The following is a 17,726-nucleotide window of genomic DNA, read 5'->3' as shown; positions in this document are numbered from 1 at the left end:
CGCAGGGCTCGATCCCAGGACCCCAGGATCATGACCTGAGCTGAAGGCAGACACTTAACGTACTAAGCCACCCAGGCGCTGTCATCCTCACTTTATAGATGGGAACCTGAGGCAAAGAGAGGCACCTGACTGACCCAGAGTCACCCAGCTGCTAGACACCTGCAAAGAATGGATCAGACAGCACAATCGGGGGCTCCAGGCAAAGTGGACTTGATGATTTCTGCTTTTAGAGTTTCCCCGAATCCCTTCTTCAAGGGTACCCACAGTCAGCTCTTGCTCTCTTCTAGTTTTCCTTCTTCTGATCAAATTTGCTTCTGAAAAGGATCTAGCCTACTTTCAGTGTATTTCAGAGCAGGTGCTACCATTCTCTGGGAGATTTTTTCCCTTAAATCCTTATCTGTATTTAGTAACCAGAAGGTATGGTTCCCTATAGGGAAAAGCAGGCACTAACAAGCTGGTAGGCAGCTCAGGGAGGGAATGTTCTGGATTCTCCCCAGAGTTCTTCCAGTGCTGCCACATCACTCCATCTATTTTGTCTCTGCCTAAAGCCAACTGTTTATCTGAGTAATGACTCCGTTCTTCCCCTCTGCTGTCCATGGTATTGGCTCTGAGGCTTCACTCTATGTGAGGCTGTATGGGGCAGACAGACCTAGTGTCTGACCCAAGCCTGTCCACAGACAGCTGGTAGACCCTAGTTGGGTTATTTTGAGCCTCATTATCCTTATCTACAGTCTGGCCACAACAATCCTTATTTTATAGGATTGAATGGAAGCAAGTGTAGAGTTTCCAGGCCAGCCATAGTGCTCGGATTGCTGAGCCTGGTAATTTCTCCTTTCTAGCTGCTTCTAAGTCAAAACCCCTGAGCTTGGCGCATGTTTTCATTGCAGTTTCTATCTTCGGTGCGAGTCCCTGAGGCATAAAAAAAGAAAAAGGAAGTGCTCTTGGGATGGGTGCAATTTGTAATGAGTCAGCATGCCATAAGAAGTCTTGTATATGCTGCCTGTACTGGGTTGAATTGTGTCCCTGCAAAAGATATATCCAAGATCTAGCCCCCCACCCCTACCTAGTACCTGTGAGGGTGAACTTACGTGGACCTAGGCTGTGAAAATTAATAAAAGGAAATCTTGTTTAGAATGGAGTCCAGGGGGGTGCGCTTGTGTGGGTCAGTGGGTTGAGTCTCTGCCTTCGGCTCAGGTCATGATCTCAGGGTCCTGGGATCGAGCCCCGAGTCAGGCTCTCTGCTCGGCGGGGAGCCTGCTTCCTCCCTCTCTCTCTGCCTGCCTCTCTGCCTACTTGTGATCTCTTTCTCTGTCAAATGAATAAATAAAATCTTTAAAAAAAAAAAAAAAGGAAAAAAAGAATGGAGTCCAGGAGGTCAGCAGGGGGAGCTCTAACGTCCTACTTCTTGTCAAGTGCCGACCCGACAGGTAGACATGAACCTTGATGTTAGTCCAGCGGAAGGAAGATAGGCTCTCCCCTTCCCTTGGCAACAGCCCAGCAAGTGAGAGACTGTCACAACTTGGCCCGTGAAAGGCCACTACACTTTGAACTCCCAGTTCATCTCAATGATATTTTTGTTTATAACAGTCTATCCAAGTTCCCCCTTTCCTCTATGAAGGAGTGTTCCTCTACTTTGTTCTCCAGACTTGCCTATGGTTTTGCCGTAGCTGGCTTGTTGCAGATGGCAAGTCTGTGCTATTCCTGAATAAACCCATCTTAAAAAAAAAAAGATTTTATTTATTTATTTGACAGACAGAGATCACAAGTAGGCAAAGAGGCAGGCAGAGATAGAGAGGGGGAAGCAGGCTCCCTACTGAGCAGAGAGCCTGATGCGGGGCTCTATCCCAGGACCCTGAGATCATGACCTGAGCCGAAGGCAGAGGCCTTAACCCACTGAGCTCCCCAGGCACCCCATGAATAAACCCATCTTTGCTGGTAAGATAACTGGTGGTTTTAACTTTAAGACTAACAGGGACTTCTCGGAGTTTATTAAATTAAAGTGAGATCATCCTGGATTTAGGGAGAGCCCTAAATCCAATGACTGATGTCCCTTATAAAAGAAAGGAGAAGGAGGTTTGATACACAGAGACACAGAGGAGAGGTAGAGACTGGAGTTATGTTGCTGCAATCCAAGGAAGCTGGGAGAGGCAAGGAAGGATTCTCCCCTACAGACTTCAGAGGGAGCTTGACCCTGATGACACCTTGATTTCAAACTTCTGGCCTCCAGAATAAATTTCTGTCGTTTCAAGTCACCAAATAACAATTTGTTAATTGGTGACAGGAGCCATAGGAAACTAAGACACTGCCTGAAGGAAGGACAATTATTCATTAATGGATATGTCTGGAGAAACTAACATGCATGTTTGCTAGTGCTTTCCCATCTGGGTGCATTTAGGGCATCAGGAGAGGCAGGAAGCCTCCCAGTAGCCATCTGTTCTCTCTACCCATCTCTGGGCAAAGCTGCCACCTGCAAAAGGATGGTCCCAGATTGCACGTGGTGGGGTTACTAACTGTGATGCATTACATGGGAGGCCCCTATAGACCTCTTTACATGGAGGCAGAATAAACGCACAGCTCTATAAATATTCTCCCAGAAAGGTCTGGCCTGAAGCATGATTGCAATGGTGGTAATTACATCTCCCCAGGAACTCAAATTGCCAGTTACCATGGTGCTAAGCAGTAGCTGATAATTTTCTTCTTTGACCAAAAATGTCTTGAAATTGCCTTTGATGAAATAGGGTCAACATTATTTTCCTTTTGATGCATTGCATCTATCCACTGAAATGGAAGGAAGGAATCCATTACCAGCTTTCCTAGATAGATAGATAGGTGATCTTTATGTTGATCCCTCCGGACTCACAGAAGCCAATGGAAAGGAAAAGTTGTAATACTAAGTGCATATACTTTAAGGGGATGGCAATTAAGAACAAAGCCCTGTTAGCTTGCAGGGACAGCTTTGTGTCTCTGCCTGCAGGGCTGTGGGTATGTGTGTGTGTGCCAGAGAGAAGCTGAGGTGGCCAGTCCTTCTCAACTTCTGTCCGATAGACAGCTGCTTACCCCATTCCTCGCCACTGGAATAAAATCTTTTGACATACATAGCATCCAAAAGTGATAAAATGCACAGTAGACCCAAGAAATGATTTATGACTATGAGGACTCACAGCTAAAATCAACAAAGAAAGAGCTGGGTGGCTGTTAGTGTCACAGAGGTTCATTGTCTAACACACCAAAGACAATGCTACAGATGCAGGGGTTATTCAAGCCCTCCCATTTGCTGGAAGCCACTTTGGTACCTCCTCCCTCACCTCTGAAGTTTCCTTGAAGGGAAGAGGGAGTGGAATGTGTGCAAGTTTTGACCGTGAATTCAACCTCCTCTCCTTAGCAGAGCTTAAGGGCCTACTTCCCAGAATGAGCCCATCTGATATTTACACAACACTGGATTCAGTCCATCCCTCTCAGAGGAATTTACCAGTCACATCTCTGTCCAGGAGAGGACAACTGCAGAACACCTAGCTTGTTTTCTCACACAGGACTCTGAGCACTACTCAGCCTGGACATGCTCCCATTCAACACCTTTTAGTGGAACAAGTTCGTGCTATGTAATAAGCAGTAAATATATCTATTATCCAATGCCATCTTCCACCAATCCCTGGATGAGTTTTCAAAATTGAACTAAAATGCTTGAATAAGAATTGGGGAGAAAGGGGCGCCTGGGTGGCTCAGTGGGTTGGGCCGCTGCCTTCGGCTCAGGTCATGATCCCAGGTCCTGGGTTCGAGCCCCACATCGGGCTTTCTGCTCAGCGGGAAGCCTGCTTCCTCCTCTCTCTCTCTGCCTGCCTCTCTGCCTACTTGTGATTTCTCTCTGTCAAATAAATAAATAAAATCTTAAAAAAAAAAAAAAAAGAATTGGGGAGAAGGAACTCAGGATTCTCGTTGAATTCCTACTAGGTAGAATCAAGAAAACCTGAATGCCTTTGGAATTTTAACTTTGTCCATGAAATATAGGACAATCCAGGGTGTGTGTGTGTGTGTGTGTGTGTGTGTGTGTGTGTGTGTACACATGTGCACTCATACTGGAGGATACAGTGAGCATTTGAGTATTTATGTCTTGCAGTTGCTGATGCAAGATGACTTGAAGACTTGAAAATTTTCAGCCATGCAAGTAATGTATTTGTTCAAGTTGGACACAATAGGGACAAGAGCTGTATGAATGATTGGGAGAATGAGGTGAAATTTGAAGAAGTTCGTGTGTGTAGCTCTGGGAAATTGATCCTGAGGAGAGCTGGGAATGTGCCTTTGCCTCAGGGCTGTAAATCCCCAAAGAGGAATTTGCAGGGTAATAAGAGGGTACTAACAGAGAGGGAAATAGGCAGAAAGGAGCCGAGGTGTGTATTAGTCAGCTCAGGCTGCCATCACAAAATACCACCCAGTCTGTGGTATTTTCTTTTCTGCTTTCTGGAGCCTGAGAAGTCCAAGATCAAGGTGTCTGCAGCTTTGGCTTCTGGTGAGACCTCTCTTCCTGGCTTGCAGACAGCCACCTTCTTGCTGTGGGCTCATGTAGTGTCTTCTTTGTGAGTGCAGAGAGGGAGAGTGCGCTCTCTTGTGTCTCTTTTTTTTTTTTTAATTCAATTTCAGATTTTAAAATTTTCAATCCAATATAGTTAACATATAGTGTTATATTAATTTCAGGTGTACAGTATAGTGATTCAACAATTCTATATGTTACTCAGTGCTCATCGAGATAAGTGAACTCCTTAATCACATCACCTATTTCACTCATCCTACCCCCCCCACCCCTGCCCCCCTGCCACCTTCCCTGGGGTAAATATCAGTTTGTTTTCAGTTAAGAGTCTGTTCTTTGGTTTGTCTTTTTTTGCTCTGTTGTTTATACTGGTTTTTAAATCCCACATATAAGTGAAATCATATGATATTTTTCTTTCTCTGACTGACTTATTTTGCTTAACATTATACTGTCTGTCTCCATCCATGTTGTTGCACATGGCAAGATTTCGTTCCTTTTATGGCTGAATAATATTCCATTGTGTATATATACCACCTCTTCATTATCCATTCATCAATCAGTGATCACTTGGGTTGCTTCCATAACTTGGCTATTGTAAATAATGCTTCAGTAAACATAGGGGTGCATATATCTTTTCAAATTAGTGTGTTAGTATTTGTTGGGTAAATACCAGTAATGTAATTACTGGATCATATAGTAGTTCTATTTTTAATTTTTTGAGGAAACTCCCTACTGTTTTGCAGAGTGGCTGCACCAGTTTGCATTCCCACCAACAGTGCATGAGCGTTCCTTTTTCTCTACATCCTTGACAGCACTTGTTTCTTGTATTATGGATTAGTGTCTCTCCTTTGAAGTGCACTAATCCTATTGGATCAGGGCCCTGCCCTTATGACCTTCTTTAACCTTAATGACCTCCTTGAAGGCCTTATCTTCAAATACTGTCACACTGGGGGTTAGGGCTTCAATATATGAGTTTGGGTGGGGCAGAGATGGAGGGAGACATGATTCAGTCCATAGCAGAGAGGAAACTATAGGCAGTGGAACAACTTCCCTGAGATACTGTGGGTATGTTGACTCCATTCCCAGGGGAAATAAAAGCTCATTAGGCTGGTGCAGTTGCACAACATGCTGTAGGGAGAATCAATTTCTGGCCATTTGGTGATGTGAGAAAGGGAAGGGCGGACTAAAAGCTCAGGTTGCTTGGGAAATAACATCATTTGGTGAATGCTTTAATCTGGTAACCTCTCTCGGTTTCATGATGGAATACTTGTGGATTTTTACTGGACAGATAGTACTAGGTTAGGAAGGAAGGAAGGAACGAACGAATGAATGAACGAATGAACAAAGAAGTTAGAGACAGTAGAACTGTAGAATTGCAGCTATATTCCCCTGGGGGGGTTGGGGAATGAGAGGTAGTGCTTTCTCTTGCTCATGAAAGCAGTTACTGGCAATTTGTCCTGGCTAGCGGAACATCTGATATCATGACTCCAGGTGACTGTATAATAACCAATCGAGGAATAGAAATGGAACCATTATTTTTTCTGCCTGAAGAAATTTTCTTTCTGTCCTTTGATGTAAAGGCCAAAGGCTATTCACCATGCCACTGAGAATTATAAAATCTTTATGAAATATTTATCAAAGTTTTGAACTGAATGTGCGATAGACAGGAAAGCTGGGCTAATTTAAATCCCTACTAGACCAGTCTTCATGAGGTAAAATGAGATATAAAAATTATGACTCCTGTGGAAGTCACCACATCCAATGCTGTGAGCTCATAGACAGCCACGGATTTTCATCTCCCTGGTGGCCGAATGGGAATCAGGCAGTGGCCAAAGGGAATGCAAAGAAACGCTCCTCTCTTACTATGATTGTGTAGATCTCATGGGCTCTTCCAAATGGCATGTGGGTCAGTGTTTACTGGAGCCTGGACTAGCACATGTTCCTTCTGGCATCTTAAGAGAAATAATCTCCAGGCTCGATAGAAACCCTTGATCTTGCTTTGAAAACTTGGAGGTCAATGAATATTCACATTCGCCTCTCATTTTCACCCTGATTTGTTAACCTGATCCTTGCCAAACCAGGCCCAAAAGGAAGCAGCTAGAACCTTGACCTTCTAATTTTTAGATAAATACCAATCTCTACGTTAAAAACAATACAAATATTTGTGAATTTATCATTGGGACATAGAATTGGTCCAGGTGATCCTCTTCTCTCAGCATTCGAATTTATATATTTATATATGAAGTTTAAAATATTTATAAGGGTGTCTATATCTGTATTGATCAGTTGCTGTAATGGACAGAAGGAGGGAAAAAGAGACAAACTTACAGGCTATGTCATACCATGGTAGAACACAAGGCTCAAACATAGGTTCAACCTTACTGAAACCCAGCTGATCTGACCTGAATGAATTCGTCTTTACTAAAGGCCCATCCAGTCTTTTGAATCTATAATCCGAAGTGTGGTGGTCAGATGCTTTTCCATACTCCACCACCTGGAGAGTGCATTCTGCTTTTATTTGCCATTTTGGTGATGGGGAATTTGAAGCCAGGCAAAGTTATGAGAGGCACAAAGCAACTGGAGCTCCTCTCCAACTCAAGGCTCTGGCTTCTGGCTGGCTCTCCACTGTATTAACTGCCCTGTAGGTGTGTGTTGACATCATAGCGGCCTATTCAGAATGCCATCCTGAATAACACCACTGACTGGGACAAAATGTTACATTATTAAAGCATTGTGCAGAGTCTTCTTAATGAGATTTATCCTCCTGGAAAGCAGACATAACAGCAAACCTATAAAACACATATAGTATCTTTAGTTCCTGATTATTACCAAAAAAGTTTGAAGAAATTTACGCTAAGAACAGGAATAACAATCTTAAAAACCCAGGAGGAAAATTCAGGCAGAGAAGTCTCTGAGAAGCATCCCCAAACTAAGGGCTAGGGAAAATAGACCTCTCCCTCTCTCTTTTTCTCTCTTCTTTCTTTTTTCCTTCTCTTTCCCCTCTTGACTTGTATTAGGTTTTCTGTATTATTTTTCTCTTTTCTGTCCTTTTCTTCTTTCCCATCTATCTGGTTTAAGGTAAATTGAGTCAGGTTTCTGAAACTTAAAGCCTCCTAGTAGACACATTTAATTCTCGTGGGAGCTCATTAGGTATGAACTATTATTACCCTAATTTTACAAATGAAGAAACTTGGGCACAGAAAGGTTAAAAATTGCCTGAAGTCACACAACTGATAAATATGTGGAGCTGGGATTTTAATCAATAAAGTCTGAATGGTGGGGCACCTGGGTGGCTCAGTTGTTAAGCAGCTGCCTTCAGCTGAGGTCATGATCCCGGGGTCCTGGGATGAAGCCCAGCATTGGGCTCCTTGCTCAGCAGGAAGCCTGCTTCTCCCCCACTCCCCCTGCTTGTGCTTCTTCTCTCGCTGTCAAATAAATAAATAAGATCTTTTAAAAATGATTTTAAAAATAATTAAAAAGAAAGTCTGACACAATTAACCATTAATTTATGTGCTCATAAGTGTGAAGGCAGATTTTAAACCAGGTCTGCTTGATTCAAACCCCAATGATTTTGACTTCCAGACTCTGCTACCTGTGATAAAAATGATGATAAATATCACAACAAATGCCCTCTTTAATCCCCATCACCCATCTAGCCCAGACCCCCCACCTCCCTACCGTAAGCCTCAGTTTGTATGATAAGAGTCAGTTACGGCTTGTTTCCCTCTCTCCTTTTATTGTGATGAGCCCTGGGTGTTGTATGTAAGGGATGAATCACTGAATTCTACTCTAGAAACCAATATTGCACTGTATGTTAACTAACAAAATTTAAATAAAAAATAAATTTAAAAAAGATGATGAGCATGATAACGACAATAACAGTGATGATTACTGTAGCTGACATTTATTTTTTATTTTATTTATTTATTTTTAAAGATTTTATTTATTTATTTGACAGAGAGAGAGAGAGCACAAGCAGGAGGAGTGGCAGAGGGAGAGGGAGAGGGAGAGGGAGAAGCAGGCTCCCCGCTGAGCAGGGAGCCCCATGTGAGGCTCAATCCCACTGACATCATGACCTCAGCTAAAGGCAGATGCTTACCGACCGGACTGAGCCACCCAGGCGCCCCTGCAGGTCACACTTATTGAGCTTTTATAGCACATCCGCATTAGTCTAAATATGTCAAATAAATTAACTCATTTAATCTTCACAAAAACCCTGTGAGGTTAGAAATACTGTGACATGTTTAGAAATACTCAGTTCTATTATATTCATATACTGAGAAACAGAAAATTTATTTCTAAAAAGTTTTAATTAAGATACAATTCATATACCATAAAATTTACCCTTTTAATGTGTAAAATTTAGTGATTTTTAGTATATTCATTATGTTGCATTACCATCGCCACTATATAATTGTAGAACATTTTCATCACCCCAAAAAGAAGGCCTGTATGAGTTAGCACTCTCTATCTCCCCTCTCCCCGCTGCCCCACCCCCCGGCCCCTAGCAACCACTCATCTACTTTCTGTCTCTATGGATTTGCCCATTCTGGACATTTCATATAAATGGAATCATACAATATGTGGCCTTTTGTGTCTGGTTTCTTTCACTAGGAATAGAGGAAAAACAGCTACCATTGATTGGTTGCCATGACTACGGTGTCCTAAGCACTGTTATCAGGAGCTTTGTGTGCATTATCTCTAATCCTCCCAATAACCTTGTGGCAGAGTAAAACTATTATCTTCATTTTAATGAGAAGACTGAGTCACAGTGCTGTTCAGTAACCTGAATAGAGTGCCACAGCTCATAAATGGCAGAGTTAAAATGCAAACCTAGGTCTCTCTGTATCCAAATCCCACACCTTTGGCACTCCATCGCTCTGCCTCAAGGCCACATGAAAATGTGGGATAGTAATGTGGTGGTCTTGAAGCTAGGGCAAAGGAGTCAAGTCAGCCTGATGGTGGTGGAAAGTACAGCCCCAAGCTCTCCCAGACTGGCGCCTGTCAGTAGGTGGGGAGAGGGAGCACGCCCTCCTGAGCCTGTGCTATAGACCTCAGCAAACCTGTCTGCTGAGGTCCTGCTTGACCTCTTCTCTCTGGAGCTCCCTTGAGGCCCCAGGTACACCCTTTGGTTTTACTCAGTTTGGATGTGTAGGTTGAAGAGCTTGTGTGGTGGAATTTTGGTATTTCTTCATCTGACTTTGGGGTACAGATGGAATCATGATGAAGCAAATCAACATTTTATGGAGGGAAGAAAAAGAATCAATGAAATTTCTTCAAGCATTCTCCAAAGTATGCAGCTCAAGTACATTTCTTTCTGGGGCTCACTGAATGGGCACCAGCTCCCCTTCTCTGAATGGGCACCCAAGGCTGACAGCTCATACGTATTTCCATGTGAGGAGGTCTTAGAGTTGCCCATTGGTCTGGTGCACAGAAAGCCATTTATGCTGTTGATCTATACAGACACTTTCTCCCAATGTAAAATTCTTCAAGCTGTGCTCTGGTGGGATCTGGGGTAATGCATTTTGAATAGAGAGGATCATGTCCTATTGATAAAGCTGAGATGTGCACCATGCCATGGTGATAAATTATTCTTTTGTTGGCTTTGGAGGATTTCACATAAAAGAAAAAGTGATATTTCACTGAGCAGAATCCTAGAATGTTAGAGCTGGAAGTGACCCCCAAGACTGAGTATTTAGGCTTTCTTGTTAGAGACAAATAAATATACTAAGTCCCAGAAAGGAGTGTGGCACAGAGCCCAGTTATATGTGGTATCTGTGGGTACCAATGAAATAGCCCACAGGGATCATGGTGCTCTGGCTGCTTAACTCAATGAGACCTTAACTCAGTGATCCCCAAATTTTAGTGACACACAAACATATCCAATGGTATCTTGTATCATAGACTTATAGGTTCTTGATGCTGCCATTATCACTGGCTTTCTTTTGTTAAAAGGTGCTCTCTGTGGGGTGGACCCTGGTCACTACCCAGAGCACTGATGATGATTATGATGACAATGACAACATCGTCTCAGAAAACCCCAAGAGTTGTGGAAATGACTCGTGTTCTAGTGGTTTGCAAGGATGCCTTGAGGTACCAGACCCCCCAGCTGCCACCTCTCATCAAAGTCATTCATCTAATGTGCCCCCTTCTCCTCCTGAAGAACCACTGAGTCAATCTGACAAGTGAGGAAACAGAGCAGGTCAGTCAAGCAGAACAAAAATACCCAACACTAGGGTGCCTGGGTGGCTCAGTGGGTTAAAGCCTCTGCCTTCGGTGCAGGTCATGATCCCAGGGTCCTGGGATTGAGCCCCACATTGGGCTTTCTGCTCAGTGGGGAGCCTGCTTCCTCCTTTCTCTCTGCCTGCCTCTCTGCCTTCTTGTGATCTCTGTCTGTCAAATACATAAATAAAAAATCTTTTAAAAAAAAAGATAAAAAAAATACCCAACACTACGATTAGCTTTCCCCATGTACCAGCCCCTAGAGTCCTTTAATTTACATACTGCACACAAGCAGATGTTTATACTATTGCTTATGGACAATGAAGAATTCAGTGATGTTTTCCGTGCTCTATGTACAAAGACACAGAAATGGATACTACCTTTCTAGAAATAGTGCTTTCCAGAAGAGTTTGTTTCAATGATTTGGAAAATAGAGGTCCAAACAGCTCATTTCTTCAGATTGCTGAACTGATTTGCTGTTGCTGCAACTAGTGACTCTTAAAAGTCACTGCTGAGTTCAGATGAAGTGGGAAGCTGGCAGGAAAGAGGGTGTCTGGAGGGAAATTTTCGTCTTTTTGACATTGAGGACAGTGTGTCTCAGGCTCCCCTTTTTAAGTTTTTATCTTGAGATAATTTTAGACTTACAAACGGACTTTGAAAATGGTACAGAGTAGTTCCCACGTGCCCTTCACCCAGCTTCCCCTTATGTTAACATCTTATATAACCGTAGAATATTTATCAAAAGGCATTAACCTTGATACAATACTCTTAACTATAGAATTTATTCAGATCTCATCGGTTTTTCCACTGAAGTCTTTCTTCTGTTCCAGAATTCCACATTGCCTTTGTTGCCTTATTCATGTCATGTCTCCTTAGTCTCCTCCTTAGTCTGGGACAGTTCCTCAGTCTTTCCCTGTTGTTCATGACCTTGACATTTGTGAAGATTAGTGGTCAGGTATTTTTGTAGAACATCCCCCAACTTGGGTTTGTCTGATGTTTTTCTCCTGATTAGAATAGAAATTTCTCATGATTAGATAGAAATATATTTAAGTTAGGGGAGCATTTTGGGGTTAAATTTAAGAAAGAGAATTACTTTTCTCAGGCTTCCTTCACCCTCCCTCAATGTCCTCTGTCTCCATCTCCAGTCCTCCTCTCTCTATCCTCAGTAGCCAAGACTTTAAAAGTACTTGCTCCGTGTCTAACCCAATGGTAGAGGCATGAGGCATGGCAGAATAAAGGTGCTTTTCCCCCCTTTTCTTTCTTTTGAACAAGTGCCCTCAATCTCCAAGAAGGAATTCCAGTCTCTTACATCAAGACTGCGGAGGTGGCACAGTGCTCCTTTTGAAATGGTTTGAGAAGAGGGGCAATCCCTTTTGCAGCTGGGATTCATCATTACTTATTGTGTGAAAAACAATGATGTCCCATTGGCAAAATATTAAGTCTGCAGTTTTTTCTACTGAAGTCTGAGGGAGCTTCCTGAGCTCTCCACCTGGGTGATGAGATGTTTAATCTCAGAGTTTCTGATATTTCTTTTTTTGGTGGAGGGAGAAACACTAACTCTTAGTTTTCTAGAATTTCTAGAAAGATGAGAAGTGTTATGAAATCATCAACATTGTAGCTCAGAACATGTTTGTTCCAATTTATGCCAATGGCGAAAAATTATCTTTTTCTGATCAAAGTTTAGGGCTCTTTTAAAATTTTTATTTTTTATTTAAGTATAATTAACATACAATATTATATTAGCTCCAGATATACAATATAGTGATTTTTTTAAAAGATTTTATTTATTTATTTGACAGAGAGAAATCACAAGTAGGCAGAGAGGCAGGCAGAGAGAGAGGAGGAAGCAGGCTCCCCGCTGAGCAGAAAGCCCGATGTGGGGCTCAAACCCAGGACCTGGGATCATGACCTGAGCCGAAGGCAGCGGCTTAACCCACTGAGCCACCCAGGCGCCCCTACAATATAGTGATTTAACAATTCTTTCTTTAAAAAGATTTATTTATTTATTTGAGAGAGAGAGAGAGAGAGCAGGGGGAGGGGCAGAGGAAGAGAGAGAGAGAGAGAATGTCAAGCAGATTCCCTGCTGAGCAGGGAACCTAAGGTGGGTGCCATCTCACAATGCTGAGATCGTGACCTGAGCGAAAATCAAGAGTTGAATGCTTAACTGACTGAGCCAGTCAGGCATCCTAGTGATTCAACAGTTCTATACATTATTCAATGCTCATCAATTTACGTGTAGTCTTAATCCCTTCACCTCCCCTTCACCCATCCTTGCACCTCCCCTCTAGCAGCCACCAGTTTGTTCTCTATATTTAAGAGCCTTTTTTTCCTGTTCATTTGTTTTGTTTCTTAAATTCCACATACAAGTGAAATCATATGGTATTCGTCTTTCTCTGACTTATTTTACTTAGTATTATACCCTCTAGATCCATCCATGTTGTAAATGACAATATTTCATTCTATTTTATGAATAATATTCCACTGTACACACACACACACACATATGTACACATACATACCATGTCCTCTTTATCCACTCATCAGTGGACACTTGGGCTGCTTCCATATCTTGGCTATTGTAAATAATGCTGCAATAAATATAGGGGTGCATGTATCTATTCAAATTGGTGTTTTCATTTTCTTTGGGTAAATAGCCAGTACTGGAATTACTGGATCATATGGTAATTCTATTTTTAATTTTTTGAGGAGCCTTTATACTGTTTTCCACCATGGCTGCATCAGATTGCATTCCCACCAATAGCAACAGTGTACAAGGTTTCCTTTTCTCTACATCCTCTCCAACACTTATTTCTTGTATTTTTGATTTTAGCCATTCTGACAGGTGTGAGGTGATATCTTATTGTGGCTTCAATTTGCATTTCCTTGATGATTAGTGATGTTGAATATCTTTTCATGTTTCTGTTGGCCATCTGTATGCTTTCTTTGGAAAAGTGTTCATTTCCTCTGCCCATTTTTATTTATTTTTTTTAACGATTTTTAAAATTTATTTATTTGACGGATAGAGGTCACAGAGAGAGAGGAGGAAGCAGGCTCCCTGCTGAGCAGAGAGCCCAATGCGGGGCTCAATCCCAGGACCCTGGGATCATGACCTGAGGTGAAGGCAGAGGCTTAACCCACTGAGCCACCCAGGCGCCTCTCCTCTGCCCATTTTTAAATTGGATTATTTGTTTTTCGGGTGTTGAGTTGTGTAAGTTCTTTGTTTATTTTGGACATTAATCCTTCTCAGATATATCATTTGCAAATATCTTCTCCCATTCAGAGGGTTGTCTTTTTGTTTTGTTGGTGGTTTCCTTCACTGTGCAAACCCTTTTTATTTTGGTATAACCCCAGTAGTTTAATTTTGCTTTTGTTTCTCTTGCAAAAGGAGACATATCTAGAAAAATATTTCTACAGCTCATATTAAAGAAATTACTGCCTATGTTTTCTTCTAGGAGTTTTATGGTTTCAGTTCTCACATTTAAGTAAAAGTTTAGGGCTTTTTAAAAATGCTCTATTGAAGGGGTTCCTGGGTGGCTCAGACCTTGGGCATTTGCCTTCAGCTTAGGTCATGATCGCAGGGTCCAGGATAGAGCCCTATGTTGAGCTCCATGCTCAGCAGGGAGTCTGCTTCTCCTTCTCCCTCTTCTCCACTTGTGCTCTCTCTTTCTCAAGTAAGTAAATAAAAATCTTAAAAAACTAAAATGCTCTATTGAGCATTAAAGTTAGACAAGATGTTGTTCACAGTGCTGCTATTTTATAGATGATATCATTGAGGTCAGAGAGGGAAAAACAACCAATCACTCGACCAATGAATGCTGTATTTCCCATTTTCTAGGTGCTCAGTTCTTTACTGGTTAGTATAAGGGCATATAGATTTATAAGACATGGTCCCTATCCTTAAAAAGTTTAAAAATCTAGAACGGGAGTGATTACTATTCTGTTTAAAGTGACAATGATGGGGTGCCTGGATGGCTCAGTTGGTTAAGCATCTATCTTTGGCTTAGGTCATGATCTGAGGGTCCTGGGATTAAGCCCCTCATTGGGCAACCTGCTCAGCGGGGGTCTGTTTCTTCTCTCTCTCTCTTTCTCGTAAATAAATAAAATCTAAAAAAATAAAGTGACAATGACAAAACAGTGTGTTATGATATTGATGCTAAGTGTCATCATAGTTCACAGATAAGTCCAATAAAATCTCAAAAAAGCTTTAAAGAGGAAGTAAAAACTGAGTTGGATCTTTAACAACTTCTAGAATTTGGCGAGATAAAAAACCAGATCGTAGAAGGCCTGGAATAAAAGGTTGGAGGATTGAGGGCACATGAGTGACATGGGAAAGTAGTGTTTATAGCACTTTAATTAGCCTGAGCTATACAGTGCCATCAATTGTTGAAGGCTGGAGAGTCATTCATTGCCAGGCAAGAGTGACATTTATTCTGGGCCTTCTGGAGGTAGCACCAAAGCTACCTGAGACTAGGAATCAGGTAGGAAAGGACAATTGCTGTCTGGATCACATGGGAGAGCCTCTCTGGAGCAAATGTATCCCTGTGTGTTTCTTAACTTAAAAAGTGTATTGGTTAACATTTTAAAAGTGCTTATTATATACTAGCTATTGGTTTATGTACAGTACTTCATGTAATCTCTCTTCTACAGATTTGGAAACTGAGGCTTGGAAAATAAATATCTTCTTTCAAAATCACAGAGCCAGCAAATAGCACAGTAAAGTTTTCCAAATAGACCTGATTTCAGAGTCCCTACCTGTCTTGATGCCCAATACGTGGCTGCAATATTTCTTCTATGTTAGAGTTGGAGGAACCTTTGAATTCTAGTCCAAGGTCTTGTCTTAATGGAGAGCCAGCCAAAGCCCAAAATAGGGAGAGTGGTGCACCTAATCCCTAATCAATGAGCTCTTCTACAAAATCTTGGTGCATATGATACCAGGTATCCTGGCGCTAAGGATGGGTGTGTCTGATCCTGAGTGCTCTGTGACTTGGGGGGACAATCCCTCTCTAAAGGAACTCAGGCTTTAGATTTTGCTGATTAAAATCAGGGTCCCTACATCCTTCAGTGACTCCTCCCTCTCCAGTTGTGACTAGAGATCTGGTTTAGGAAGAAGCTAAAAGGAGGGCTTTCTGGGCAGGAGCCCATGTACCCAGGGCTGGGAAGTCAATGGTGGGGATGGTGGACATAGACCTCATCACACCTCTGTATTTTGATTCCCATGATTCTGAAGGCTTTTCTGTTTAGACAAGTGTTTTTTAGAACATGGCCACTGTGTGTCCTTGGGCAAAATCCTTACCCTTTTCGAATATCAGCATTTCATTTGTAAAGTGAATATACTGATCATTCTTGCTTTTTTAGGGTTGTGGGTATCAGAATGAAATAGCTTTGTGTTAGTGCACAGAGTAGGCCCTCAATGAACATTAACTCCCTGAAATACCTTGGTAGGATAAGCAGCAGGTGGTAAAGTGGCAAAATCACTTAATCTGGAGCCAGATAACAGTGATGATGCATTTAGGATCTAATTTGGGTATGGTCTTGAGTGAAGGAAATAGGCTCTGGCTATAGTTTCTCACCTGAAAACAAAGGAGTTCATTGTAAATGGAGCGTGTGGTAATTGTTATGAAGGTACATAGGGTGCAAAATCTATGGAAAACGAGAAGCCAATAAAAATGGGAAGGGAGAAGGGAGCTGTCCAGAAATCTACTTTTTTGCATCTCACATATTTTCCCAATCTCTTTGTTTTCATGGAGAATGCAAGTGCAATGCAAATCTAGCTGCAAACTACAGGTAGTTTTTAGAGAAATTTAATCATAATAATAATGGTAATATGCACCAGATGTTGAGGGATGCTATGACCAAGAACCGAGCTGGATACTTTATGCAGAGTATGTTAATTTTCCATAAGAATTGTGCAAGGTAAGAATTACTGAACACAGTTTCCACGTGAGGAATGAGTTTCTGATTTATTGAGCTAATATTCCAGGTTCTATAGCTAGGTCGCAGTGGTGATGGGATTCTAACTAGGGTTTTTTGGAATTCAAATGGCTTATTCTTTGCTATGCCTGGATATTTCTTATTTTCACTCTGAGCTGGCCTTTCAAGTTGGTCTAATTAAGAGGCTACATTTATTTTCAAAAACTGTATCCAGACCATATAGTGTTTCTGGTGTTCCTGTCTTAGAGTTGGTTTTCAGAAATACACAAAGAAACCAATCAGTCATCCCTTCTCCTTTTACAACCTGTTTAGGGTCCAGTGATATTTCACCTTTGGATTCCCTACCCTTTTTTTTTTTTTAAAGATTTTATCTATTTGTCAGAGAGAGAGAGAGAGCGCACAAGCATGGGGAATGGCAGGCAGAGGGAGAAGCAGGCTCCCTGTCAAGCAAGAAGCCCAATGCAGGGCTTGATGCCAGGACCCCAGGATCATGATCTGAGCCGAAGATGCTTAACCAACTGAGCCACCCAGGTGTCCCAGATTCCTCACCTTTTTGACCAGGTGTGATCCTAAACATCATCCGAACAGCTCCCCAAATGAAAGTTCATACTCAAAAGATACATTTTCCATAATGTTATAAATATTTGAAATACCTGTGCTTTGGGATTTGAAGGTGGTTTCAAAAAGAGGTGTTCCAGAAATGACAAAACTCATGTGTCAAATGAGTGGGGTGTAAATTGGTATGTGTGTTGGGGGAGGGGTCCTCCAATGTAGTGGACAAAAGGAGACTGAGAGAGAGATGTGGAGTTTTCTCCCCAATCTTCTACTCCCTCAGTCCCTTGGCCTAAAATGAGACCAAAGGTTTTTAACCCTTATTGTTTGTTCTGTGAACTCCAATAACCCTCAGCTGCTGTTCTGGTTGATGTGGAAAGGCAAGTGGAGGGGAAGTAGAGCCCCCACCCACACAGGCTCTAGCTGTGGGAAATTGGTCCAGGGGCACCTGAAGGGCCCTCAGAAACCTCTTGTAGGACGGAGTTTAAAAGTAATTGCT

This window comes from Lutra lutra, chromosome X (genome assembly GCF_902655055.1).
Source record: "Lutra lutra chromosome X, mLutLut1.2, whole genome shotgun sequence".
In the NCBI taxonomy this organism is placed as follows: Eukaryota; Metazoa; Chordata; class Mammalia; order Carnivora; family Mustelidae; genus Lutra; species Lutra lutra.
The sequence above is the reverse complement of the archived record's forward strand: the minus strand, read 5'-3'. Positions refer to the sequence as shown.